Genomic DNA, 27,721 nt, shown 5'->3' with positions numbered 1-27,721 from the left:
GCGGCAAAGGGGGAAAAATCATAAATCCTGCTCCCAGAGACCACCTCCTCAACCTGGGGTGATTCGCTGTCTAAAGGAGGGAAGGAAGGAAGGAAAGAAAGAAAGAACGAAGGTAAAGTACAATAAAGTTATTACAATTAAAATTAATTATTAAGAAAAGAAAATTTTTTTTTAAAAAAAACCATGGACGGATAGAGCCCTAGGACAAATGTTGGAAGCAAAGCTATACAGAGAAAATCTTACACAGAAGCATACACATACACGTTCACAAAGAGAGGCAAAGGGGGAAAAATCATAAATCCTGCTCCCAGAGACCACCTCCTCAACCTGGGGTGATTCGCTGTCTAAAGGAGGGAAAGAAGGAAGGAAAGAAAGAAAGAAAGAACGAAGGTAAAGTACAATAAAGTTATTACAATTAAAAGTAATTATTAAGAAAAAAAAAATTTTTTTTTAAAAAAACCATGGACGGATAGAGCCCTAGGACAACTGTTGGGAGCCAAGCTATACAGAGAAAATCTTACACAGAAGCATACACATACACGTTCACAAAGAGAGGCAAAGGGGGAAAAATCATAAATCCTGCTCCCAGAGACCACCCCCTCAACCTGGGGTGATTCGCTGTCTAAAGGAGGGAAGGAGGGAAGGAAAGAAAGAAAGAACGAAGGTAAAGTTCAATAAAGTTATTACAATTAAAATTAATTATTAAAAAAAAAATTTTTTTTTTTTTTAAAAAAAAACCATGGACGGATAGAGCCCTAGGACAAATGGTGGAAGCAAGAGTATACAAGACAAGATCTCACACAGAAGCATACACGCACACATTCACAAAAAGAGGAAAAGGGAAAAAAATCACAGATCTCGCTCCTAAATTCCCCCTCTTCAATTTGGGATCACTCCCTGTCTATTCAGGTATTCCACAATGCAGGGCACATCAAGTTGATTGTGGAGCTTCAATCCGCCTTCTCCGCGGCTGCCGGGAGAGACCTCCCCCTCTCCTCCCTGCTCTCACAGCTCACAGGAGCTCAGCTTTGTACCCGGCCCTGCCCCTGCGCGCAGATCGCTGGAGGGCGTCTGTTTTTTGCTCAGACAGGACGGGGTTAAAGGAGCCGCTGATTCGGGAGCTCCGGCTCACTCAGGCCGGGGGTTGGGGGATGGGGGAAGGAGGGGCACTGCGTGCGGGGCGGGCCTGCGGAGGCAGAGGCGGCGTGACGCTGCGGCAGAGGCCGGCGTGACGCTGCACCAGCCTGAGACCCGCCGTGCGTACTCCCGGGGAAGTTGTCCCTGGATCCCGGGAACCTGGCAGTGGCGGCCTGCACAGGCTCCGCGGAAGAGGGGCGCGGAGAGTGACCTGTGCTCGCACACAGCCTCCCTGATGGCGGCAGCAGCAGCCCCAGCGTCTCCCGCCCGTCTCTGGGGTCCACGGTTTCAGCCGCGGCTCGCGCCCGTCTCGGGGGCTCGCGCCCGTCTCTGGGGTTCGCGCTTTTGGCCGCAGCTCGCGCCCGTCTCTGGAGTTCCTTTAAGCAGCGCTCTTAAACCCCTCTCCTCGCGCACCAGGAAACAAGAGAGGGAAGAAAAAGTCTCTTGCCTCTTCGGCCGGTGCAGGCTTTTCCCCGAACTCCCTCCCGGCTAGTCGTGGCGCACCAACCCCTTCAGGCTATGCTCAAGCCGCCAACCCCAGTCCTCTCCCTGCGCTCCGTCCAAAACCGAAACCCGAGCCTCAGCTCGCAGCCCCGCCCGCCCCGGCAGGTGAGCAGACAAGCCTCTCGGGTTGGTGAGTGCCGGTCGGCACCGATCCTCTGTGCGGGAATCTCCCCGCTCTGCCCTCCGCACCCGTCGCTGTGCAGTCCTCCGCGGTCCCGAAGCTCCCCCCTCCGCCTCCCGCAGTCCAGTGCTCTTCTTTTCTTTATGTAGATCCAAGTTTCTGATGTATGTTATTTTTCTTTTTTTCTAAAGAACTTCTTTTAACATTTCTTACAAGGAAAGTCTACTGGCAACAAGTCCTCTCAATTTTGTTAGTCTGAGAAAGTCTTTCTCTTTCTCTTTTGAAGAATAATTTTGCAGGGTGCAGAATTCTAGCTTGCTGCTTTTCCCCCCAACACTTTAAATATGCACTCTCTTCTTGCCTGCATGGTTGTTGAAGAGAAATTGGGCGTTATTCTTATCTTTGTTCCTCTCTAGGTAAGGTGTTTATTTCCTCTGGCTTCTTTCAGGATTTTTTCTTTATCTTTGATTTTCTGTAGTTTGAAATGATATGCCATGGTTTAGTTTTTCTGGTATTTATTCTGCTTGGTATTTTATGAGCTTTCTGGATCTATGGTTTGGTGTTTGACATTAACTGGGGGGAAATTCTCAGTCACTATTGTTTCAAATATTTTTATTCCTTTCTTTGTTCTCCTAGAATTCTTATAACATTTATGTTACACTTTCGTAGTTGTTCCACAGTCCTTGGATATTCTGTCTCTTTTTTTTAGCCTTTGTTCTCTTTGCTTTTCAGTTATGGAGGGTTTCATTGATATATCCTTTAAGTCAGAGATTCTTTCCTCAGCTGTGTCCAGTCCAATAATAAGCCCATCAAAGGTATTCTTCATTTATGTTGCAATCTTTTTGATCTCTAGCATTTCTTTTTGGTCCTTTCTTATAATTTCCATCTCTCTGTTTACATCACCCATCTGTTCTTGCATGCTGTCTACTTCATCCATTAGAGCCATTAACATATTAATCATAGTGGTTTTAAATTCCTGGTCTGATAATTACAACATCCCACGTCTGGTTCTGATGCTTGCTCTGTCTCTTCACATTGTGTTTTTGTTTTTTAGTATGCCTTGCAATTTTTCCTGATATCTAGGCATGATGTACCAGGTAAAAGGAACTGCTATAAACAGCATTTGGTAATGTGATGGTAAGGTATGGGGGAAGAGGAAGAGCTCTGTTGTCCTATCATTATGTCTCAGTCTTTTAATGAGCCTATGCCTCTGGACTGTGAACTTCACAAACGTTTCTCAGTGTTTTTCTCCCCCATTAGCTGAGACATCATAAACAGAATAGGCTGGTGTTGGGTTTTCCCTTCTTCCATGTGTAAGGCTGGAGTGGACTGGAGTTAGATATTTCCCTTCTCCCAGGTCAGTTAAACTCTGATAATACCCCAGCAGGTTAGGCTCTAGTTAACTAGTTTCTCCTGAAGGCAGTCCTTGCTATGAAGATCATAGCAATCTGGTTTATTTCAAAACGGTTCCTTTTCCTTCTTTCTGCTAGAAGTACAAGGAGATTTTTCTTGATACTTATTGTGAGAACATCCTTGAGTCCCTGAAGGTAAATCTCACAAAATTGTAACCCTCCACTTCCCAGTGACTGGGCTCCCATGGAGTTTCTAACTCTCAGAGCTGTCCACACTGAACCTCCAGCAACTCATCAATTACAATTTAGGATTTCCACTCTGGCACTTGTTCCTGCAATAGTTTCCACTCATGTGTCTTTGTTTCAGTAATCGGTGACTCCTTGTATTCACCTGTCTCTCTCCAAACTTGAGGGTAGTGATTTTTTCCTGTGTCTTTTCCTTTCTTACGGATCCAAGAAGAGTTTGTTGGCTTTTCAGTCTGTTCAGCTTTTCACTTGTTAGGATGGAATGGCAGCTTCCATGCTCCTTATATGTGGAACCAGAAACAGGAAAATAGGAATTCTTTCTTTTCTTTCTTTCTTCCTTCCTTCCTTCCTCTCTCTCTCTCTCTCTCCCCCCTCCCTCCCTCCCTTTCTTTTTCTTTCTTTCTTAGAAGTTTTGAATATTTTTAAACTTCATTTTCTTTAATCTATTCTATATATATAGATATATATATATATATTTTTTTTTTTTTTGCGGTACGCGGGCCTCTCACTGTTGTGGCAGCCGCGCAGGCTCAGCGGTCTTGGCTCACGGGCCCAGCCATTCCACAGCATGTGGGATCTTCCCGGACCAGGGCACGAACACGTGTTCCCTGCGTTGGCAGGCGGATTCTCAACCACTGCACCACCAGGGAAGCCCTAATCTATTCTGTAATTTGATTTTCTTTCCTTATTGTAGTGACTTCTGGAGGATATCTATACTAGTCAAAAAACGCCTTTCTGACCTTTGTTTGCCTCTTTTGTCTATGGAGCAACAGGCAATTGTGTTCATAAGCAAGCTGCTTGAGTATGTTGTGGATTTGTAAGGACAAATTGAAAGATTAGCATTTAAAAGAAATATCTGTAAATTTTTAACCAATCTAGACAGTTGGTGAAGATTAATTTACCTCAGTGCTACCTAGAAAAACATAGACAGGGCTGTCTGCACTAAGACCTCTTAATGTATTTCAAATTTCTTTAGTAAATTAGCCTTCATTTTTAAAGATAGCATTGGGCTTACATTCATTCAGTTAGAAATGTGTTACATGGGCAAACGCTGACCAGATTTTCCATTGGCATCAATTATATTCAATCCAGGGTATATGTCTATTAATTAAGATCTCCCTTAAATAGTACTGTAAGGATGTTACTAGAAAAATAAGTTCAGAGAGAGAGACCATCTTGAGGCAGATGCTTTCCTGCTTTACGGTCTTCAAAGCAAAAGAGAATTCTACCTTTAGGGCCCTCTATCCATTATAAATGTAGGGACAAAATTACTACTTTGCTTTAATTTGTGATTTTAAGTATTATGTGTTTTGAGAGTGTGAAAGGTGAAGTGGGGAAATGAAATATATCAAGCTATGAGTCCCCTTATTTCAGGGAGGATCACTACAGCTGCTACCACCCCTCCCTAGTCAGTTCCCAACAAGGGTCCTTCTGCCCGGTGTCATTTGAGCCAACAGAACGAGACCGAGTTTGGTTTAGAAGCAAAGGAAAGCTTTAGTCTTCCATTAGAGTGTGAAGCGGTGCAAACTGGCGCTTTAGAGTGCATGATCTTCCCGCAGGGCTGTGGGCGGAGCTGCTTTATACGGTTCTCATCAGCACGGGGGCGGCCGCCGGCATTCTCACAAGTTTGGCGCAGCTGTGCTGCTCACGCCTCTCCCGGCGCGGCGTCTGCACACAGCCCGCCGCCGCCATCTTGAATAGTGGTGGTGTGCGCAGCGCTTCTGCGCACGGCTCGCCAAGGTGAGTCAGCGTGGCTTTTCCGCCCAAGGAGATCGGGCCTGAAGGGCCAGGCCAAGGCCTCTGCGAAAGTAGACTGGGCACAAAGGAAAAGAAAAAAAGGTAAGACTTTATTTTGTTACCCAGATTCTGTTTTTGTTTCCTGGGACTTGTTAATGGATTTTGCCTGTGACGCAACTAGAGTGAAATCTTTGAAGATAGGAGAGTGTTTTGAAAACAGCTGTGTGTGTACGTGTGTGAAGGGCCGCAGAGTATGCACTCACTAATTTGTTTCTCAATATATTATAATTTGTCAGACTGTGCGTTTACCCAAACATATTTTGTATTTCCCAGAAAAAAAAATAGTTATGTTTTCTTTACATTTCAGAAATTTAGGCGTTATAAAGAGAGAGAATGTTTACGAGGTGCTCTTAGATATTTAAATCTTTTGTGACAGCCAAGAGGAAAAAGCAGGCAGCAAAACAAGTCGCTTTGCTTGGGTGAGCAGGCACACCATGACTGTGTGTGGCTTCCTTCTGTGCCTTTCCTGTGTGTTCTCGTTGATAAAGTGCAAGCAGTTCTTTGCCTGTGTTGAGGAGGAAGAGATGGAAAAAAATAAAAACATGCCTCCTGATTCTGTTAAAAAAAAATCAGTGATGAGTTTGTAAACATTTAAAGGTAACACTTGAGTTAATTTCTAATTTAATTTCAGTGAGTTTGACTACCATTTATCTCCCTGCTCTCAATAACAGGTTTTCTGTTGTCGTTTTCCTGGTGTTTGAAAGTGAGGTTTGCTGACCGCTGAGGACTGGTCTCCCATTAGCATTAGTCAGACTTGGCTCCCGTGGCTCTGTCATGGCGCCCTGGAGTTTCCCTGACAATCCCTGTCCTTGATGTACGTTTCCCTTTTGGGTCTCAGGCTGTGCAGAGTGGGGCAGCACCTGTCTGAGATCTGATGGAGCTGCCTGGTGCTGTCACATTTCCCGGCTGCCCTGGCCAGGGAGGCAGATGTAGAAGGAGCTGCACACACTGGGACTTGTATGTGTTGTCAAGTTGGTTGGTAAACATGCATTATCAGAGGAGATTTAGGGCAATAGGGACAGAAAGAAACAGAAAATAAATACCTTTTGTATCCTATTAGCTAAGAAGCATTTATGGGGATGTATTAATTAGTAATAATTGGCAAATCATTTCTTGAACACCTGATATACCCAAGATAAAGTTCTAGGTCCAGCGAAAGGCATGAAAAGAATAGGAAACCGTCCTCTCAAGAAACTTATAATCTTATAGTGGAAATAAGAATTATGTAATTGACCATATTTTAAGGTATAAATTGCCACTAAGAAGCCTGTGGGAGCTCAGAGAGAAAAGCATCAGGGGCATTAAGAAAGGTGTTTTGGGGAAGGGGTGTTTAGGTGATTTATCAACCTTGGAAAAATATATTCCTTTAGGAGCTAGGTTTGGAAAATTTTATTGCATGTTTCCATGATTACAGCATGCCTCAAGCCATCAGTGATATTACATGAAAGCTTGTGTGACACTGGAGGGGTGACTGTTAGCTGTACAAAAATCATTTGTCACAGGAGACAGACATTTGGGAAGATGAAGGAAAGGGGTGCTCAAGAATAAAGAATGAAGAAAAAGGAACATAAAAAGGCTCCCATCACTCTGCCATATTTTATGCCTCAGAACTGAGTCATTAAATGCAGTACACCCTTAAATGGAAGGGTTTACACAAAAGTATGAATACCAAGAGGCAGAATAATTGGAGGACATATTAGAGGCTATTTGCTGCAATTCACCCTCTGACACCTAAAATTCATAACACTTTCATAGGCAAAGTACTCTCATCTCCTCCCAAGGTCCCTCAAATTCTCATGTCACTAAAGAAATAGCTCAAATTCCAGAATCTCATCCTCCAGATCAGGTCCAGGTAGATGAAGTTCTGGTGCAATTCCTTATGCAAATTACGGAATTGCTAGAGTCATTCCATTTCAAAAAAGAATGAAAGAAAGAAAAAGGAATATAAAAGATTCACATTTCAGAAATGGTGTAAGGCTATAATGGTATAAGGGAGCAGGTTGGTATAAGGAGGAAGGATGAAGCCATTGCCATGAGGAGTTCAGGGTGTCAGGGAGATCGGTTTATAAAGGAACTGGAGTAGAGGTTCATGGATAGCCTCCCTTTAGCCTTAAGGCTCATTTCTCCTGCTGCATTGAATGAGGAATGGATGTCGAAATCGAACTTGGTTAAGCAAGCTGCTCCTTTCCTCTAGCACTAAAGCATCGCTGCACGGGGTGGCCCAGGAACTTTATTTCTAGGCCTTGTGCATAGGACCCTGCACAGCTCAAACAACTGTAGTGCTGAAAGGGCCCACTTCCTGTCATAGCCGTCTGCATAGTTCATTTCACTCTGCCTATTAACATTTCTCCCTTGTTCAGAGCAATGATGCTGCATAACACTGAGTTATTATGTAAAAGCTGTATGCTGCTGTGCTGATAATTGGAAACTTCCAACTTTATGTGGCCCAGTGGAACAAAGTAAGCCTGCTGGCTTTAGTGGTGTAATGCATTTGTTTTAGAAGAAAGGGATATTTAAATTGAGTTTGGGTGCTTGCTTACAGGTTTGACTGTTAAGGTTCTTATGTGATGTGTTAACTGTGTAGAGGCTAACTCCAACTTGGAAGTTACAGGGCCAACTCTAGGAACTAAATAGTATAAGATAATGTAACACATAATTTTTAAAAATGAGCTTCTATGTAAAGCATTATACAGAGTCTATCAGAGAGATTTAAAAATGTGTAAGACAATTCCTGCTTTTAAAGAGATTATATTTGTTAATGGGAATAACAGATAAGCAGATGCCCATATTACAAGGCAGACTATAATAAGTATAAAGAGAGAGAGATAAGCAAAATGTCATAGAATCTCTCAGAAAAGGAATGAATCAGGAAAAGCTTCATGTAGGAGGGTGTTACTTAAAATGGGCATTGAGAAGCGGTAATCTGAGAAGAAACTTACTATTCTAGTCTGATAATAATAGAAGACCTGGGTGTAGGACATTGCAGAGTAGTCTTGGAGAATAAGAAATAGTTTACTTGTTGTAGAGTTGGGATATGACATGTATTTTATATATATATATATATATATATATATATATATATGTTTCTGAACTCTACCTACAACTTACTAATATAGAATGTCTGAAGATGAAACAAAACAGTCTCTCTCACCTTCAACTCTTCTGGTTTGAAATCAACTTGAGTGTAGGTTACATATGAGAGAATATCAGGAGATAAGATTGGAATTTAGGTAATTGGGACACATATGGTATTGTCTCAGTAAACTTAATAATTTTTTCAATAAACTATTAATAAGTAACTGCTGAAATTTCCTGATCTGGATTGTAATATACTTGCACATTATGATAATCTTACACATTAGGTGATTCAAAGGTAAATAAGATAGAATTCCTATACTCTAAAGACTCATAGTCTTGTAAGGGAAATAAAAACAGACAAAATGACAATTTAAGACAGTGTGATATATGGGAGTATCAGAGAGAAATTCCCACTGTATTTCAGATATGAATCAAACATTTTCTTATTTTCACTCATTTGAGCCTATCCAGCCCCTGGGTAATTGAATGATCACATAAAATACTTTGACAGCTGAGGAGCACTATAAAAATTTGTCCCAAAAGAAGAGAAACTGTAGGACTAGAACCAATTAAGTGGTTAGTTATTGCAAAAGTCTGGGTGAGATGCTTAAATTTTGTTACAATTAGTATCTCTCAATGAAAAATTCTAACAAAAAACCAGGAAAAGGTTATCTTTGCAGTGTAAATGGGATTGTATTGAATTGATGTCATTGATGATTTAATTGAATTTCTGATGAAGTATACAATTTGAGTCTCATGGATCCAGAGTAAATACTGGCTGACCTTGCTCAGGAAAAGGAAAAAGAGCAAAGTTTTTGGTCTGGTAACTGGGCGTACTGAATTCAACAGACTGATTGCATAGTAGCAACCTAGAGAAATGAGGTTTCAGCTTCAATCTCTTTACATGTTTTTTTTATCCTTGATTGGTTCCATGCTTAAAGACTGATTCCTGGGGATAGGCACCTATCTTTAATGTGGATTGCAACAGTAATAAGAGAACATGAAAGGATCAGCACATATCTTTCTGCACTCTGGGAAAAATAATTCCAAGTCCATGGGCCAGTTATTGCAATTTCCAGAGGACAGCCCAGCCCAATGACCAGTACTCTCAGTATAAAAACTACATCTTCATCTCATATTGGAACTCAAGACACAGATTATGAGTATGAATTTTTATTGTGCTCATTAATTTTGAAAATACTTCCCTATATGTTGTCCTGCAGTTACCATGGACTAAGGGGCTGGGCAGACTTAAATGAATGAAGGCAAGAACAAATTTATTCATGCCTGAAGTAAAGTAGGAATTTCTCTCTGATATTTCATATATCACACTACTTTTATTATAATTATTTGTGTTTTTTTCTCTCAGCAGCCTGAGTCCTCAGAGTGCAGAGATTCTATCCTATTTATTTTTACATCCCCAGAAATATTTAGCATGGCATTTTTCAGAATGGTGATTTTTAATAAATGTTTGTCGGCATAATTAGAATTAAATATACAAATTATTTAGTCATTGGTGAAATTTGGCAAAGATGCCCAGAGAATGGTTCTCCATATAGAAGTTAATATGATCAGTATGTTCTAAGAAATTTTAATGTGTTGTATCATTTAATAATGGTTTTATTAGATAGACATTATCATTATTCCCATTATACCAGTATAGAAACTAAGGTCCAAAGAAAGTAAGCAGCTTTCCTAAGGATACACAGGTAGGAAATAACATAGCCATAATGTATAATTAGCATATTACCAGGGTCTGAGCTCTTAACCACTTTGCTGTTGCTCATGTTAATTCTGTCAGCGTAATTTTTGTAACTGTAATTTACACATTTTTGTACCCCCTGTATTTGTGAGGTGGTTTCTACAGCACAGGGGCTCTGTGTGTTATTTAACTGCCATCACAAAACAACTGTGGAAGGCCAGCAGGGCAAGTGTTATCTTTATATCACAGGTGAAGAAACTAACGCTCTAAGAGGCTGTGATTTCCCCCAGAGCCACAGAGCTCATTAACTGGAAGAGCTTGCACTAGATCATGCTCTTATGATTCCAGTTGAACTTGGTTTCCTCATTTGTGTTACGGAGTTCCTACACTACAGTGTTTTGTCAGTAAAGTAAAGTACCTTACTACAAAATATGCATCCAGTAAATGTTTTCTTCTCAACCATTATTATTATGCTAACTTTATATCACATGATGACTAATATTGATAACACCTCTCAAAACAAAAGCGGATTTCTCTTTCAAGATTGGGTTTAGAATTCTGTATTACTTCCACGTGGGTAAAGCTTTATTTTCTTGATCATTCATCTATTTTTTTCTTTCCCTATGATTAAGCTTGCCTGTTAATGATTCTACTTAATCATTGTTTACATTGGGAATATACATATAAATTATTAAAATTAAACTTCTGGTTCCCTGTTCATATCCTGTCTCTATGATGTTCTGAAATTAACATTTGTAGTATCTGGTATACTTTCCATAATTAATTTTGTTGGCGTAGTTCTCAGACTCTTTGTTTCCATTTTTATGCTTTGTCATCAAGTTACCAAATTGTTGAAAACTTCACTTTATTCTAGCCTTTTCATGTTTATGTGTGAAATTTCACCAGCCTTAGCTAGAGTGTCATCTTTGAGTCTTTGGCAAATACTGGAGTCAAATTCTTCAAGATTCGATTGACTGTATGTACTGGCTGAATGTTTTTGAGATTGTTGACCATGTTACCGGCACCAGAAGTGAGTGTGAATTTTGTCCTAAAAGGGCAAAATAATATGGGAAAATATTGTGTTCTCTGAGCATCATTGTAAAGAGGAGATAGTGTCATTAATTTTGTTAATGTATAATTGCTCAAAATTTTCTTGGCCCTGATCGCTTGTAAAATAGAGTTGCATTCATTTATTCATTTTTTAATGGAGCAAAGATAGTCATTTAAGCAGGTGATGCTGGAACAACTGGATATCTACATGTAAAGAAATGAATCAAGACACAGACCTTAGACCTGTCAAAAAAATTAACTCAAAATGGTTCATAGACCTAAATGTAAAATGCAAAAATATGAAACTCCTAGAAGATAAGATAGGAGAAAACCTAGATGACATTATGCTTAAACCTAAACATAACTAAAACAAAAGAACTTTGAAAACCAAATGCAAACAGTATCAATGCCAATAACAAACCAATAAAAATTAACAACAGAATTTTAATATGATGAAGCCTGAAATTATCACTCGGCTGAAACCACTGTTGTGGTTGTAGAAGTGACTGGCATGGTGCAGGTTTTGTTAAGCTCCATGTAACCAGGCTCTCCCATTTTGTGCTGTGACATCTCATGGTTCAAATGCTTCCTTTTTTATTAAGTTCATCATTTTCTCTTGTCCTTCAACCCAAATTGTGCATTTTGTTGCCATTTGACTTGTAAATACAGGCACTAATGAGGGCACACATATTACCCAGCAGCAGAATCCAGATGACCTAAACATGTTTATTTTAATTATTTTAGGTTATCATAAATAAGAAACTCAAATTATAAAAAAAGTCTCAGAGTACTCTCAGGATTTTGAAAATATATTTTTTCTCCAGACAGACAAATGATATAGTGATTGATAGGGAATTATTACATTTTTCTTAGGTTTCCATACATCAATTCATTTTTTATTATTTCATTTGAATCTAAATTCCTTTAATTACTTTCCAAAAGCTGTTAGGGTAATGCAAATAGGAGCTTTGATTTTTTTCATGACTTCTAAGAAAAGTTTTTATAAGTTGTATATTGGATATTGGAAATTCATCATAAACTTATTCCTCCATCAATGTATCTATAATATAGAATATGTAGCCTAATCAAGTAATAATGTGGCAGAAGTAGTCATTAAATATTTTGAGGTCTAGTTTGCCTATGGTTTTAAATTGAAATAAAAATTGGCATATTACCTAATGTCCCGTTTTCTACCATTTTGTCTATTTGCAGGTTAATATCATAATGACACGAGCTAAATGTGATTATTTCTAACCTTTTCTATTACTCTGAATATAGTAAGTTTGTATAATGAACAAAAAGCCGTTTGAATCATTGATTTATTATTTAAATTTATTATTGCGGTTTTCCCTTTGCTCATATCACCATAGTAACCTCTTAGTGTCAGCCTATTGATTATTTTGTATTATCTTACCATTTGAACTTGTAAGTAGTAAGAAATATGCAAGTATTCCTCATTATTTATGTTAACGATAGTACGTATTCTCTATGATTTTGCACATAGCAATGGGAATTATTTCCTACTTTTGCTCTTATATATTTTTGATAAATGATAACATGTTTTTTATTTCACATTAAGCAATTTTACAACTAGACAGCTGTAGTCTGTGGCATTATATATTTGCATTTATTTCTGTAGGGAGTTAACTTAGGTGGATAAGTTGGCAAATGTGAACAAAATAAATATTGTGAGTTTAATAAATGTACAGGTTTTGCCTCAAAATCTTGGCCAGGTCCAGTTTCATAGGTCATCCAGGACCTGATGTGGATCAACTGATTTGTTACCTCTGGAAAGTAAACTGAGTCTTCATGGTGAGCCTGTTCTGTATAGATGAGCAGATTCTGTATATGGGTATTCTTATAGTTATTTAAGCCTACAAATTTGTACATTTATAGAGAATCATGGACAGTATTTTCCCCCTTTAATGGGATTTCCTATGCTGACAATGAGCAAACGTATATAGTCATTACTAAAAAGAGAATCTTGATTTGTTTTTAATAATACAAGTTCCTAATAGGGGCCAAAATACTATTATTTTCCCACTTTTAATAGCAACTGCCATATCTAGAGATAGACTTTTTCCTCCCCTCTCCTCACCATTTTTCTTTCCTGAATTCTGTTTTGAGGTTCTCAACAGCTTTTTTTTTTTTTTTTTTTCCAAGTGAGATGTTTTCACGTGCAACAAGAAACAACCACCAAGTAAGAACATAATGTCCTTGTGGTTACATGATTCCACATACAGTATTTCTGCTCAACTGGAAAGTTATCTCTGGTAACTTTACGTTTTGAAAAATGAACATTAGGACTATTTTGACATATTTTTATGTTTTATTAGCTATATTTTAATTTTTCTTTTTTTTTTGCCTTCTTTTTTTGGTCATGATGTCTCTCAAGGCTTCTTCCTGTATTTATACAAGGTAGCTCTTGCTCTTTACAAAACAGCCCCAGTGTGTGTGTGTTTGCATTCCTATATGTCTGCATTTTTATACATAGTGAGTTTTTGCCTGTCAAGGAATTCTGTGTTAACAGCTCCTTCCTGAGCCAAAAGGAAGTTAGAGTTGGATATAAGCCTTGTAATCAGAGCAAAGAGCCTGCGAGCTTCTCCAGCTGACTTGGATTCTATTGTCTTAACCTTTGTAAGAATTCCTGGAGAAAATGAGGAGATACTGCACTGCCTTTCACTCTCAAGGAATTGAAAGTCCCAAATGGGAATAAGGAACTGCAGAGATATAAGGCACATATTTCTTGGGCATCTAAGTGGGCAATTTTCATGTCATCATAATATGTCACTCAGTACACTGTGCTACCAAACTTCACATTTCTTGGCCTCTCTTCAGAGTCCTTTTGATTGGCCATCAATAAGCAAAGGGAATGAGAAAGGCTCCCTTGAATTTCCATAGGTAGGCCAGCCCTCTTTAGAGTTCCAACATTGTCTTTGAAAACAAAATAATGAATTCAAACATTGAAACGTCTTGAATCCCAAACATTTAAATTTCCTTCCTTGCTCTGTTCAAAGCGCCCATATTTTGTGTCTATTGTTGTGATACATTAAGGAGTCTTGATTCATTTTCCCTCTGTATTTCCTTGTCTGCAGTAGCTATTCTTATGTTTCATCTTTTTTTGTTAAGGTTTATTTCTGAGATTGAATTCTCAACCTTATAAAGAGGAGGTGGCCTCACACTTATTTTCCTTTATTCTCTTTCTAGAGTGGCCACAGCATGCATTTTAGCTGTGTTATTCTTGGCAACTGAGTTCTGAATGGCAGATGAGTTGTTGTTTTCTAATTGCATCCTATCATGTAGCTATGTAGTTTTGTCTTCAGTAAGAGACTTCAAAAACTATGTTTTTGCAAGTAAATTCAAGTCTCTTTATTTTGAGTTAGGTTGTCCTTTGCTGTAATATTTACTGAAATGTAGATTAAGTTCACTTGGCATATTTTATTGTACCTTTAATTATTAAAGAACTGAAGCATATGACCCAAATTCTTGCCTAAAAGGAATCTCTACGTCTAGTTGGGTGAAAAAAAATAAGGACTTTGAAAAAACTAATAACACCAATGCAACTCAATTTTAAAAGAGTCATGACACAGGAGAACTCTCACATGTACCAAATATAGTGTGTAAGAGTAGCTCTGCCCTTACAATCATGTGATAAGTGAGATTATAGTTAAGCTATTTTGAGCTTATAAAACTGTAATGATTGTAAATTCCAGTTGACCTGTGGGAGGAGAAAGAGTGATAACTAAGAATTCAAAGTCAGAAAAAGCTTGGGACCAGAAGTGACCCCAGAGACTAGAATGGCTGTAGAGCTGAAGAATACCAGAAGAGACAAAGGTAGAGATGGGGAGGGTAGAGTGAGGGTGGAGATTCTACAAGAGAAGAATAGATAGTATATCCTGGATGGGTCTCATAACCCTGGGAATAGATCCAAACCAAATTCAAGGCCAGCTTGCTCAGTGTAATTTAAGTGTTGCATTGGAAACAGAATATGCCTTGGCAGTAGAGACCTGAGTTTTTGTCATGGCTCAGCCACTTCTCAGCTATGTGACCCTGACCCGTTTTTCTCAGTTGTGAAACTGGGATGATAACTGTGCAGTAATGCTATAAGGATTAGACCTCCTGATAGGATTCCAGGAACATAGAAGATATTCACTGAATGGTGGCTATAGTTCTTGTTGTAGTTCAGGTAAAAGGAACAGGATCCTGTGTATTCTAGAGTTGTCATTGCAAGGCAGTCTTGAATTAAACTTTTTGTGTTTTAATATTTTGCATTTTGACATTTTTGCTTTTTAATATTTTGTCTTTTTTCCATTGCTCCCACTTTTCTAATAAGGGTATGATGAAAAAAAATGAGTCCATTCTTAGTGGAAACTAAGGAGAAAAATAATTTGCTGTCAGAACCAGAGAGTGAAGTGGTTTTAGAGGACAGTTATGGGGGGGCAGATCAGGCTGAAGAATGGGTAAATGGAGGGGACAAAAGACAACAGTGGTACAGAGAGTGGTAAAGTCAGGTGAAGTGTGACTTCCAACCCTCTCCACTAGAGCTGTTTATTTCCTGAGTTTTTGTTTTTGCTTTTTTTCTTTTCTCTCTTTGATACTCTTTGTTATCTGGGAAGGTTAAAATGGGTCAAGTTGGTCTTGCTCTTTGAGGTTCTAGAAGAATTTACCCTTGCCCAGTGCACTGGATGTTAGACATACTCAAGGGAAATGTTAAGTATTGTGAGGGCAAACCAGGGCAGATTCGGGGACAAGTCACGTGTAGGACATGATAGGGGAGGAAAGAAAAGCCAGAAAAGCAGTGGTTCTTAAACCCTGCTTACAGTCATTTATAGTCCTTTGGAAAAACACTGAGGCTTGGGCCACATATTCAGAGATTTTGATATAATAGATCTGGATGGGACCTGGGCTTTGGCATTTCTGAAAAACCTCCCAGGTTGTTCTAAACCCCAGCAGGGACTAAGAACCATCAGTTTAAACTAAGGATGAAGGTTCAGGACAGATGCTTTTCGTATGTGATGGAAAACTCAGGTTAATAGAAGCAGGGAATAAGAGTAGGTACTGAATGCTAATATACAGGCATGTATGCACATGCGTGCACACCCACATATGCAGACTGCAGGTAAAAATCTAATCCTGATCTTGCTCCAGATCTTTGTAGCATGGTGTATTAGTGGGCAAGCTATGTTTAAAGAACATTCAACATTTCTCCTGTTACTTCTTCCCTACCCACCCCCACACTGTGACTCCAGCTTCTCCAGTGGTTTACTCATGGTCTGAATTATGCATTGTGCATTACCTTTCCCTTGTCCCAGTTTTCTGGAACTTGACATATCATCTCCTACTGGTCCCAGTTTAATGTCACACAACTACAAGTTAGTGCGGGGAGAATTTGATGCTGCGTGTCTGACTGAAGCAGTATCTTTATTGTAAAGCTACTGATGGTAAAACTTCAAAGATCTTCAAGTGAGGTCTTGCAAGTAACTTCAGTACAACTCGTGACACAAAAGGAATTGATATTGTGTGTGTGTTTTAGTGTCATTACCATAAAATATGTTTTAGCAATAATACTACATGTTTTTATTTACTTAAGTCTTGCCAGAAAATAATTCCAAACTCACAATATTTATCTCAGAAGAAATGACTTTTCTATAACCTGGGATTCTTTGATGGGATAATGGGAAATAATAATAAACACAAATTATTATAACTAATATTTATTTAGGACTTACCGCATGTCAGGCATGGTTCTAAGTGCCTAACAAGTTTTACCTGATTTAATTCACATGATGTGACATATGAAGCATATACTATTTAAGATACATAATGTTCCTGAGGCTATATAGCTAGTAAGTAGAACAATGATGTAGGATACCAAAGGCAATGAAACACTGCCTCAGCATACATTCAAGATTTTACAAATTAAAAAAACCTCTTGATTTCCTGAGTGAATCTACATTTAATTAAAATCTCTTTGGCTTGATGCCTTCAAATTGTCTCCATTTTTATTCTAAATTTAAAATAATTCTTAATTTAAAAACATTAAAAATTCAATATAATCTGTGGTGTATGCAGAAGTTTATGGTATAAACTCTCTATTTACTACTTGCAATATAGAGATTTGATTTAGAAATCTACACCAAAACATAATAAACTGTTGTTTTAGGAAAACATTTCTAATCTAAAATGTAATGTTGTGTATATACTGTAAGTCCCCTACATATGAACGAATTCCCTCCCACAGAGCACATTCGTTAAGTCCAGTTTGTTCGTAAGTCCAACAAAGTTAGCCTAGGTACCCAACTAACACAATCGGCCATATAGGACTGTACTGTAATAGATTTATACTACTTTTCACACAAATAATACATAAAAAACAAACAAAAAATTAAACATTTTTAATCTTACAGTACAGTACCTTGAAAAGTAGAGTAGTGCAGTACAACAGCTGGTGCTTCTTAACAGTATCAGCTACATCACTGCTGCTTTTATGTTTGCTTCCAGACATCCTGGGCTTGAAATAAAAATACTGTATTACTGTACTCTATACAGTACTGTACAATAAAGTACAGAAAAGCACAACCACTTGTAGAGGATGCACACACGTGACAATGTCAGACACAGGAACTAACTTTTTTTCTCATACATACTGAGAAGTAGGTATTTTGCACGATTGCATACCCTGTATATCTACTCTCAATAGAGACACGTATTTGAGAATTTTCAGTGTCTCAGGATTCCAGCAAGAGTGTCTGAGATTTATCCAAAGGCTATATAGTTTTTTTAAGGTGACTGTCCTTGAAAAGAGAGTCATATTTCCTTCAGTGTTTGAAAGTTGTTTTTGTTTTGTTTAGCAATTAGGATTTTATTTAGAGCTTACAAGAGTCTTGTGACCAATAGTTTCTACATGATTATTAAAGCACACAGGAACTTCCCGGGTGGTCCAGTGGTTAAGACTTCGCATTCCAGTGCAGGGGGTGAGGGTTTGATCCCTGGTCGGGGAGCTAAGATTCCATATGCCTCACGGCCAAAAAGCCAGAACATAAAATAGAAGCAGTATTGTAACAAATTCAATAAAGACTTTAAAAATGGTCCACATAAAAAAAAAATACATGAGAGATGTCTGAATACCACCATCCTACATGCTATCATCCCTCATTTATTAAAAACACACACACACACACACACACAATAATTCACAGTGGTCAAATGACAGAATGCAAAATCAAAGAATAAAAAGCATGGTAGCAATAAACAAATGATGTTTACAGATAGTATGGGCAGTTTTGAGTGTCACTGAGAAATAAAAAACTGTTGGATCCATATCAGTTAAACAACCAAAAATTTAGTAAGACTTGAAATAAGATGGCAGACTGAGTGCATTTATCTACCTCTACTCTTGCCCCAAATTCCTTGAGCTGAAAAGAAAATACTAATACTTCATTATGCAGATAAAAAAATTGATCCTTTATTATAGCAGATATTCTTAGAAATTTTTGAAAGGCAGAAATTAGCCTGAATTAGAGCAAAGGAGAATAAAATGGCTAAAGGTACTTGAGGAGGAAACTGCACCAAAGGAGGGATTGCTGTCAGGGGAACAACCTTCTCAGGTTAAATATGAGGTGCAGAAGTGGATGTGCGAAGAATCTTTATGATGAATGACTGTGGAATTGCGTTTGCAGCAGTTGTGTAGATTCTTTCTTTTTCCTCCGATTGTGCATATGATCACCCTGGAAAAAGTATCAATAGAAAAAAAAAAAGACACCAATTCTTAATGTGAATTTCTAGCAAAGTTGGACTAAACCTGATACGCCCTTAGTCTGATAAAGGATGGCCTTAGTGTAAGTATACCCATCAGAAACCCACAGAAAATATGATTGTGAGAGGTTGGAAACACTTCCTTTAAAGTCAAGAACAAGACAAAGATGCCATTTATTATAATTAGTATTCAGCATACATTGGGCTTAGCTAATGGTATGACTACAAAATGAACTAAAAAATTTAGTTACCTTTCTGTACTTTCTGCTCATTTTTTTCTGTAAACGTAAAACTACTCTAAAAAAATAAGTGGTTTGGAGAGGATCTTCAAGATGGCAGAGGAGTAAGACGTGGAGGTCACCTTCCTCCCCACAGATACATCAAGAATACATCTACACGTGGAACAACACCTACCGAACACCTACTGAACGCTGGCAGAAGACCTCAGACTTCCCAAAAGCTGGCAGGGTCTCAGTGCTCTGGCCGGGTGTCAGGCCTGAGCCTCTGAGGTGGGAGAGCTGAGTTCAGGGTATTGGTCAAACAGAGACCTCCCGGCCCCTCGTAATATCAGTTGGTGAGAGCTCTCCCAGAGATCTCCATCTCAACGCTAAGACCCAGCTCCACTCAATGACCAGCAAGCTCCAGTGCTGGACACCCCATGCCAAAAAACTAGCAAGACAGGAACACAACCCCACCCGTTACCAGAGAGGCTGCCTAAAATCATAATAAGTTCACATACACCCCAAAACACACCTCCGGACATGATCCTGCCCACAAGAAAGACAATATCCAGCCTCATCCACCAGAACACAGGCAGCAGTCCCCTCCACCAGAAAGCCTACACAACCCACTGAACCAACCTTACCCACTGAGGGCAGACACCAAAAACAACAGGAACTACAAACCTGTAGCCTGCGAAAAGGGGACCCCAAACACAGTAAGGTAAGAAAAATGAAAAGACAGAGATATACGCAGCAGATGAAGGAGCAAGGTAAAAACCCACCAGGCCAAACAGATGAAGAGGAAATAGGCAGTCTACCTGAAAAAGAACAGAGTAATGATAGTAAAGATGATCCAAAATCTTGGAAATAAAATGGAGAAAATACAAGAAATGTTTAACAAGGACCTAGAAGAACTAAAGAACAAGCAAACAATGATGAACAAAATAAATGAAGTTAAAAATTCTCAAGAGGGAATCAATAGCAGAATTAACTGAGGCAGAAGAATGGATAAGTGACCTGGAAGATAAAATAAGGGAAATAACTACAGCAGAGCAGAATAAAGAAAAATGAAAGAAGACAATTGAGGACAGTGTCAGAGACCTTGGGGACAATATTAAACACACCAACACTCAAATCATAGGGGTCCCAGAAGAAGAAGAGCAAAAGAAAGGGACTGAGAAAATATTTGAATAGGTTATAGTTGAAAACTTCCCTAATATGGGAAGGGAAAGAGTCAGTCAAGTCCAGGAAGCACAGAGAGTCCCATACAGGATAAAATCAAGCAGAAACATGCCAAGACATATTAATCAAGGTATCAAAAATTAAATACAAAGAAAAAATATTAAAAGCAGCAGGGAAAAGCAACAAATAACATACAAGGGAATCCCCATAAGTTTAACAGCTGATCTTTCAGCAGAAACTCTGCAAGCCAGAAGGGTGTGGCAGGACATATTGAAAGTGATGAAAGGGAAACACCTACAACCCAGATTACTCTACCAGCAAGGATCTCGTTCAGAGTCCATGCAGAAATTAAAACATTCAAGACAAGCAAAAGCTAAGAGAATTCAGCACCACCAAACCAGCTTTACAACAAATGCTAAGGAACTTCTCTAGGCAGGAAACTCAGAAGAAAAAGACCTACAATAACAAACCCCAAACAATTAAGAAAATGGTAATAGGAACATACGTATGGATAACACCTTAAATGTAAATGGATTGAATGCTCCAACCGAAAGACATAAACTGGCTGAATGGATCCAAAAACAAGACCTGTATATATGCTATCTACAAGAGACCCACTTCAGACCTAGGGACACATACAGACTGAAAGGGGATGGAAGAAGATATTCCATGCAAATGGAAATCAAAAGAAAGTTGGAGTAGCAATTCTCATACCAGACAAAGTAGACTTTAAAGACTATTAAAAGAGACAAGGACACTACATAATGATCGAGGGATTGATCTAAGAAGAAGATATAACAGTTGTAAATATTCATGCACCCAACATAGGAGCACCTCAATACATAAGGCAAATGCTAACATCCATACAAGGGGAAATCGACAGTTACACAAAATAGTAGGAGACTTTAACACCCCACTTTCACCAATGAACAGATCAACAAAAATGAAAATAAATAAGGAAACACAAGCTTTAAATGACACCTTAAACAAGATGGACTTAATTGATTTTTATAGGACATTCCATCCAAAAACAACAGAATACACTTCTCAACTGCTCACGGAACATTCTCCAGGATAGATCACATTTTGGGTCACAAATAAAGCCTTGGTAAATTTAAGAAAATTGTAATCGTGTCAAGTGTCTTTTCCAACCACAAGGCTATGAGTCTAGATATCAGTTACAGGAAAAAAATCTGTAAAAAATATAAGACATATGGAGGCTAAACAATACACTACTAAATAACCAAGAGATCACTGAAGAAATCAAAGACGAGATAAAAAAATACCTAGAAACAAATGACAATGAAAACACGACCCAAAATTTATGGGATTCAGCAAAAGTAGATCTAAGAGGGAAGTTTATAGCAACACAATCCTACCTCAAGAAACAAGAAAAATCTCAAATAAACAACCTAACCTTACACCAAAAGCAATTAGAGAAAGAAGAACAAGAAAACCTCAAAATTAGCAAAAGGAAAGGAATCATAAAGATCAGATCAGAAATAAATGGAAAAGAAATTAAGGAAACGATAGCAAATATCAAGAAAACTAAAAGCTGGTACTTTGAGAAGATGAACCAAATTGATAAACCATTAGCCAGACTCATCAAGAAAAAAAGGGAGAAGACTCAAATCAATAGAACTAGAATTGAAAAAGGAAACGTAACAACTGACACTGCAGAAATACAAAGGATCATGAGAGATTACTACAAGCAACTATATGCCAATAAATTGGGCAACCTGGAAGAAGTGGACAAATTTTTAGAAAAGCACATCTTCCAAGACTGAACCAGGAAGAAATAGAAAATATAACAGACCAATCACAAGCCCTGAAATTGAATCTGTGATCAAAAATCTTCCAACAAACCGAAGCCCAGGACCAGATGGCTTCACAGGTGAATTCTATCAAACATTTAGAGAAGAGCTAACACCTATCCTTCTCAAACTCTTCCAAAATATAGCAGAGGGAGGAACACTCCCAAACTCATTCTATGAGGCTACCATCACCCTGATACCAAAACCAGATGAAGTTGTCCCAAAAAAATAAAACTACAGGCCAATATCACTGATGAACATAAATGCAAAACTCCTCAACAAAATACTAGCAAACAGAATCCAACAGCACATTAAAAGGATCATACACCATGATCAAGTGGGGTTTATCCCAGGAATGCAAGGATTCTTCAATATATGCAAATCAATCAACGTGATACACCATATTAACAAACTGAAGGAGAAAAACCATATGATCATCTCAGTAGATGCAGAAAAAGCTTTTGACATAATTCAACACCCATTTATGATAAAAACCCTCCAGAAAGTAGGCATAGAGGGAACTTACCTCAACATAATAAAGGCCATATATGACAAACACACAGCCAGCATCATCCTCAGTCGTGAAAACCTGAAACAATTTCCACTAAGATCAGGAACACAGAAGGTTGTCTGCTCTCACTGCTGTTATTCAACATAGTTTTGAAAGTTTGAGCCACAGCAGTCAGAGAAGATGAAGGAATAAAAGGAATCCAAATCAGAAAAGAAGTAAAACTGTCCCTGTTTGCAGATGACATGATACTATACATAGAGAATCCTAAAGATGTTACCAGAAAACTACTAGAGCTAATCAATGAATTTTGTAAAGTAGCAGGATACAAAATTAATGCACAGAAATCTCTTGCATTTCTATAAACTAATGATGAAAAATCTGAAAGAGAAATTAATGAAACACTCCCATTTACCACTGCAACAAATAGAATAAAATACCTAGGAATAAACCTACATAGGGAGACAAAAGACCTGTATGCAGAAAACTATAAGACACTGATGAAAGAAATTAAAGATGATACAAACAATGGAGAGATATACCATGTTCTTAGATTGGAAGAATAACATTGTGAAAATGACTATACTACCGAAAGCAATCTACAGGTTAAAGGCAATCCCTATCAAACTACCAATGGCATTTTTCACAGAAGTAGAGCAAAAAATGTCACAATTTGTATGGAAACACAGAAGACCCTGAATAACCAAAGCAATCTTGAGAAAGGAAAATGGAGCTGGAGGAATCAGGCTCCCTGACTTCAGACTATACTACAAAGCTACAGTAATCAAGACAGTATGGTACTGGCATAAAAACAGAAATATAGATCAATGGAACAGGATAGAAAGCCCAGAGGTAAACCCACACACATATGGTCACCTTATCTTTGATAAAGGGTGCAAGAATATACAATGGAGAAAAGATAGCCTCTTCAATAAGTGGTGCTGGGAAAACTGGACAGCTACATGTAAAAGACTGAAGTTAGAACACTCCCTAACATCATACACAAAAGTAAACTCATAGTGGATTAAAGACCTAAATGTAAGGGAAGACACTATAAAACTGTTAGAGGGAAACATAGGCAGAACACTCTATGACATAAATCACAGCAAGATCCTATTTGACCCTCCTCCTAGAGAAAGGGAAATAAAAACAAAATTAACAGATGGGACCTAATGAAACTTCAAAGCTTTTGCACAGCAAAGGAAACCATAAACAAGACTAAAAGACCTCAGAATGGGAGAAAATATTTGCAAACAAAGCAAATGACAAAGAATCTGGAAATTATACAAGCAGCTCATGCAGCTTAATATCAATATATCAAACAACCCAATCCAAAAATTGACAGAAGAGCTAAACAGACATTTCTCCAAAGAAGATATACAGATTGGCAACATACACCTGAAGGGATGCTCAGCATCACTAATCATTAGAGAAAAGCAAATCAAAACTACAATGAGGTATCACCTCACACCAGTCAGAATGGTCATCATCAAAAAGTCTACAAACAATAAATACTGGAGAGGGTGTGGAGAAAAGGGAACCCTCTTGCACTGTTGGTGAGAATGTAAATTGATACAGCCACTATGGAGAACATTATGCACGTTCCTTAAAAACCTAGAAATAGAACTACCATACAATGCAGCAATCCCCCTATTGGGCATATACCTGGAGAAAATCATAATTCGAAAAGAGTCCTGTACCACTGTGTTCATTGCAGCACTTTTTACAATAGCCAGGACATGGAAGCCTAAGTGTCCATGGACAGACGAATGGATAAAGAAGATGTGGCACATATATACAATGGAATATTACTCAGCCATAGAAAGAAACAAAATTGAGTTATTTTGTTTCTTTGTGAGGTGGAGGGACCTAGAGTCTGTCATACAGTGTGAAGTAAGTCAGAAAGAGAATAACAAATACCGTATGCTAACACATATATATATGGAATCTAAAAAGAAAGGTTCTGAAGGACCGAGGGACAGGACAGGAATAAATACGAAGACGTAGAGGATGTACTTAGGGACACCGGAGGGGGAAGGGTAAGCTGGGACTAAGAGAGTAGCATTGACATATGTACGCTACCAACTATAAAATAGTTAGCTAGTGCAAAGCAGCCACATAGCACTGGGAGATCAGCTTGGTGCTTTGTGACCACTTAGAGGAGTGGGATGGGGAGGGTGGGAGGGAGATGCAAGAGGGAGGGGATATGGGGATATATGTTTATATATAGCCGACTCACTGTATATTACAGCAGAAACTAACATACTACTCTAAAGCAATTATACTCCAATAAAGATGTTAAAAAAAAATAAGTGGTTTTCAAAGTGTTTTTTTTAATTTAAACTTCCATTATGTATTATTATTGTTTCCATTTCTTCAAACCATTAACAATATTTGGTATTGTCAATCTGTATAAATAAGGCCAGTTTGGTTTGTGTAGTATTATCCCATTGTGGTTTTGATTTGCATTTCCCTGACCATCCATGAGTTATAGTGCCTTTCAGTATATCTATTCACAGTTTGAATGTCCTTTTCATGATAAACTTATTCAGATACTTTGCCTACTTTACAAATTTGCATTATCTTTATTTTCCTTACTAATTTATATAAGTTCTTTATAATCTGGTTATAAACTTTTTATTGATTATGGATGTTGCAACTATCTTGCCTACCCTAATGCTTGTCTTCTTACTCTCTTAACGTTATCATTTCAGGAACAGGAGTTTATTTAAATTTTAATATAGACCAAAGTGCCAATCTTTCCTTTTATAATTAGTACATTTATGTCCTGTTAAAGAAATATTTATATATTGCAAAGTCATAAAAATGTCCTCCAACTTTATCATTTAGAACTATTACTATATTACATGTCACATTTATACTTACAACCCATCCAGAATTAATTTTTGTGTATGGTATAAGGAAGCGTCAAATTTCATTTTTATATATAAATCCAGCAACCCAACACTGTTTACTGAAAAGACCAGTCTTAGCACACAGCACTGAGGAGTCGTCTTTTCCATGAATGAGGGGTTTATATCTACATTAGAGAGGTTCCAGACTGGATACTGCCTATGCCTTCTGTTCTATTTAATCAGTCTATTTATCTTTCTTTACTCCAACACCAAAGATATGAATTGCTGAAGATTTTAAATTTTCTTGATAACTACTAGGGTAAATTCATCTTGTATTTTAATATCCATTTTATAATCCATTCATTTCCCACAACAAAGCTCTTGATATTTTGATTGGATTATGTTAAATTTATAGATCCATTTGGGGAAATCTGACTTGTTTATGACATTGAGTTACCTAATAAAGAACATGTGTGTTACTACTTTATTTAGGTCTTTCATTTCTACTGATAAACTTACATTTTGTGGATTTTTCAGTGTGTTTTATTACTTGGAATTTGATGTTTTTTATGCAATGAAATGGTGTCTTTCTTTTTCACAAATTTAATTTTTCTATTTGCTGATGTGTATGGAAAATATAAATGTAATGCATTATATGTAGTTATAAAATGTGTATTTTGTAGCTCTTGATCCAATTATTAATAATTTTTGAAGAAACGCTGGCCATGGTATATATTAATTTGAATGTTCAGATGATTTTAAAAACAGCATCTACAGAGCTTTGTTCTTATATTTAAAATTTATTTACTAAAAAAAAAAATTTATTTACTCATTTATTTTGCAGCTATATCTATTTTTTAAATTTTTTATACAATTTTTAAAAGTTATACTCCATTTACAGTTATTGCAAAATATTGGCTATATTCCCTGTGATGTACAATATATCCTTGTAGCCTGTCTTACACCCAATAGTTTGTACTTCCCACTCCCCACCCCTATGTTGCCCCTTTCCTCCTCCCCACTGGTAACCACTAATTTGTTCCCTATATGTGTGAGTCTCCTTCTTTTTCTGTTATATTCACTAGTTTGTTGTATTTTTTAGATTCCACATATAAGTGATATCCTATACTATTTGTCTTTCTCTGCCTGACTTATTTCACTTAGCATAATGCCCTCCAAGTCCATCCATGTTGCTGCAAATGGCAAAATTTGTTCTTTTTTATGGCTGAGTAATATTCCAGTCTCTGTGTGTGTGTGTGTGTGTGTGTGTGTGTGTGTGTGTGTGTGTATCACATCTTTTTTATCCATTCATCTGTTAATGGACACTTAGGTTGCTACCATATCTTGGCAATTGTAAATAATGCTGCTATGAACATTGGGGTGCCTGTATCTTTTCGAATTAGTGTTTTTGGTGGTTTTTTTCTGGGTGTATACTGAGGAGTGGAATTGCTGGGTCATATGGTAGTTCTAGTTTTAGTTTTTTGAGAAACCGCCACACTGTTTTCCAAAGTGGCAGCACAAACTTACATTCCCACCAACAGTATATGAGGGTTTCCTTTTCTCCACATCCTTTCCAACGTTTGTTATTTGTGGTCTTTTTGATGATAGCCATTCTGACAGGTGTGAGGTGATATCTCATTGTGGTTTTGATTTGCATTTCCCCAAAACAGTATCGTACTGGCACAAAAACTGACACATAGATCAATGGAACAGGATAGAGAGACCAGAAATAAACCCACACACTTAATGGTCAGTTAATCTATGACAGAGGAGACAAGAATGTACAATGGAGAAAAGACCATCTCTTCAAGTAGTGCTGGCAAAACTGGATAGCTGCATATAAAAGAATGAAATTGGAACATTCTCTAACACCATATACAAAAATGAACTCAAAATGGGTTTAAGACCTAAACGTAAGAACAGCTTCTATAAAACTCCTAGAGGAAAACATAGGCAGCAATATGTTTTTTGGATCTGTCTTCTAAAGTAAAGGAAATAAAAGCAAAAATAAACAAATGAGACCTAATTAAACTTAAAAGCTTTTGTACAGCAAAGGAAACCATTGACAAAACAAAAACGCAACCAACTGAATGGGAGAAAATATTTGCAAATGATATAACCGATCAGGGATTAATATCCAACATATGTAAAGAGCTCACACAATTCTACATCAGAAAAACAAACAACCTGATTAAAAAATGGGCAGAACTGAATAGACATTTTTTCAAAGAGGAAATGTAGATGGTCATCAGGAATATAAAAAGATATCCATTCTATTTCTTGCTTTGTAGAGCCATATTCTGTCCCTGCATGGGCATTGAAACTCAGCTCTAGTGAATTGTGCATGTATAAGTTTCCAGGAAGCCAGTGGACCACTGTGGGGTCTGTTCACACTCGTA

General features: G+C 37.8%; 1 long non-coding RNA gene across 1 annotated transcript in view; it reads left to right on the top strand.

The window, feature by feature from the left end:
* LOC116763776 overlaps nt 1-27,721 on the top strand; it is a 104,557-nt gene that overhangs the window by 50,967 nt on the left and 25,869 nt on the right. The gene's annotated exons all lie outside the window — the stretch shown is intronic.

This window comes from Phocoena sinus, chromosome 12, assembly GCF_008692025.1.
Source record: "Phocoena sinus isolate mPhoSin1 chromosome 12, mPhoSin1.pri, whole genome shotgun sequence".
NCBI lineage: Eukaryota > Metazoa > Chordata > Mammalia > Artiodactyla > Phocoenidae > Phocoena > Phocoena sinus.
This window is presented reverse-complemented; position numbering and strand designations above follow the sequence as displayed.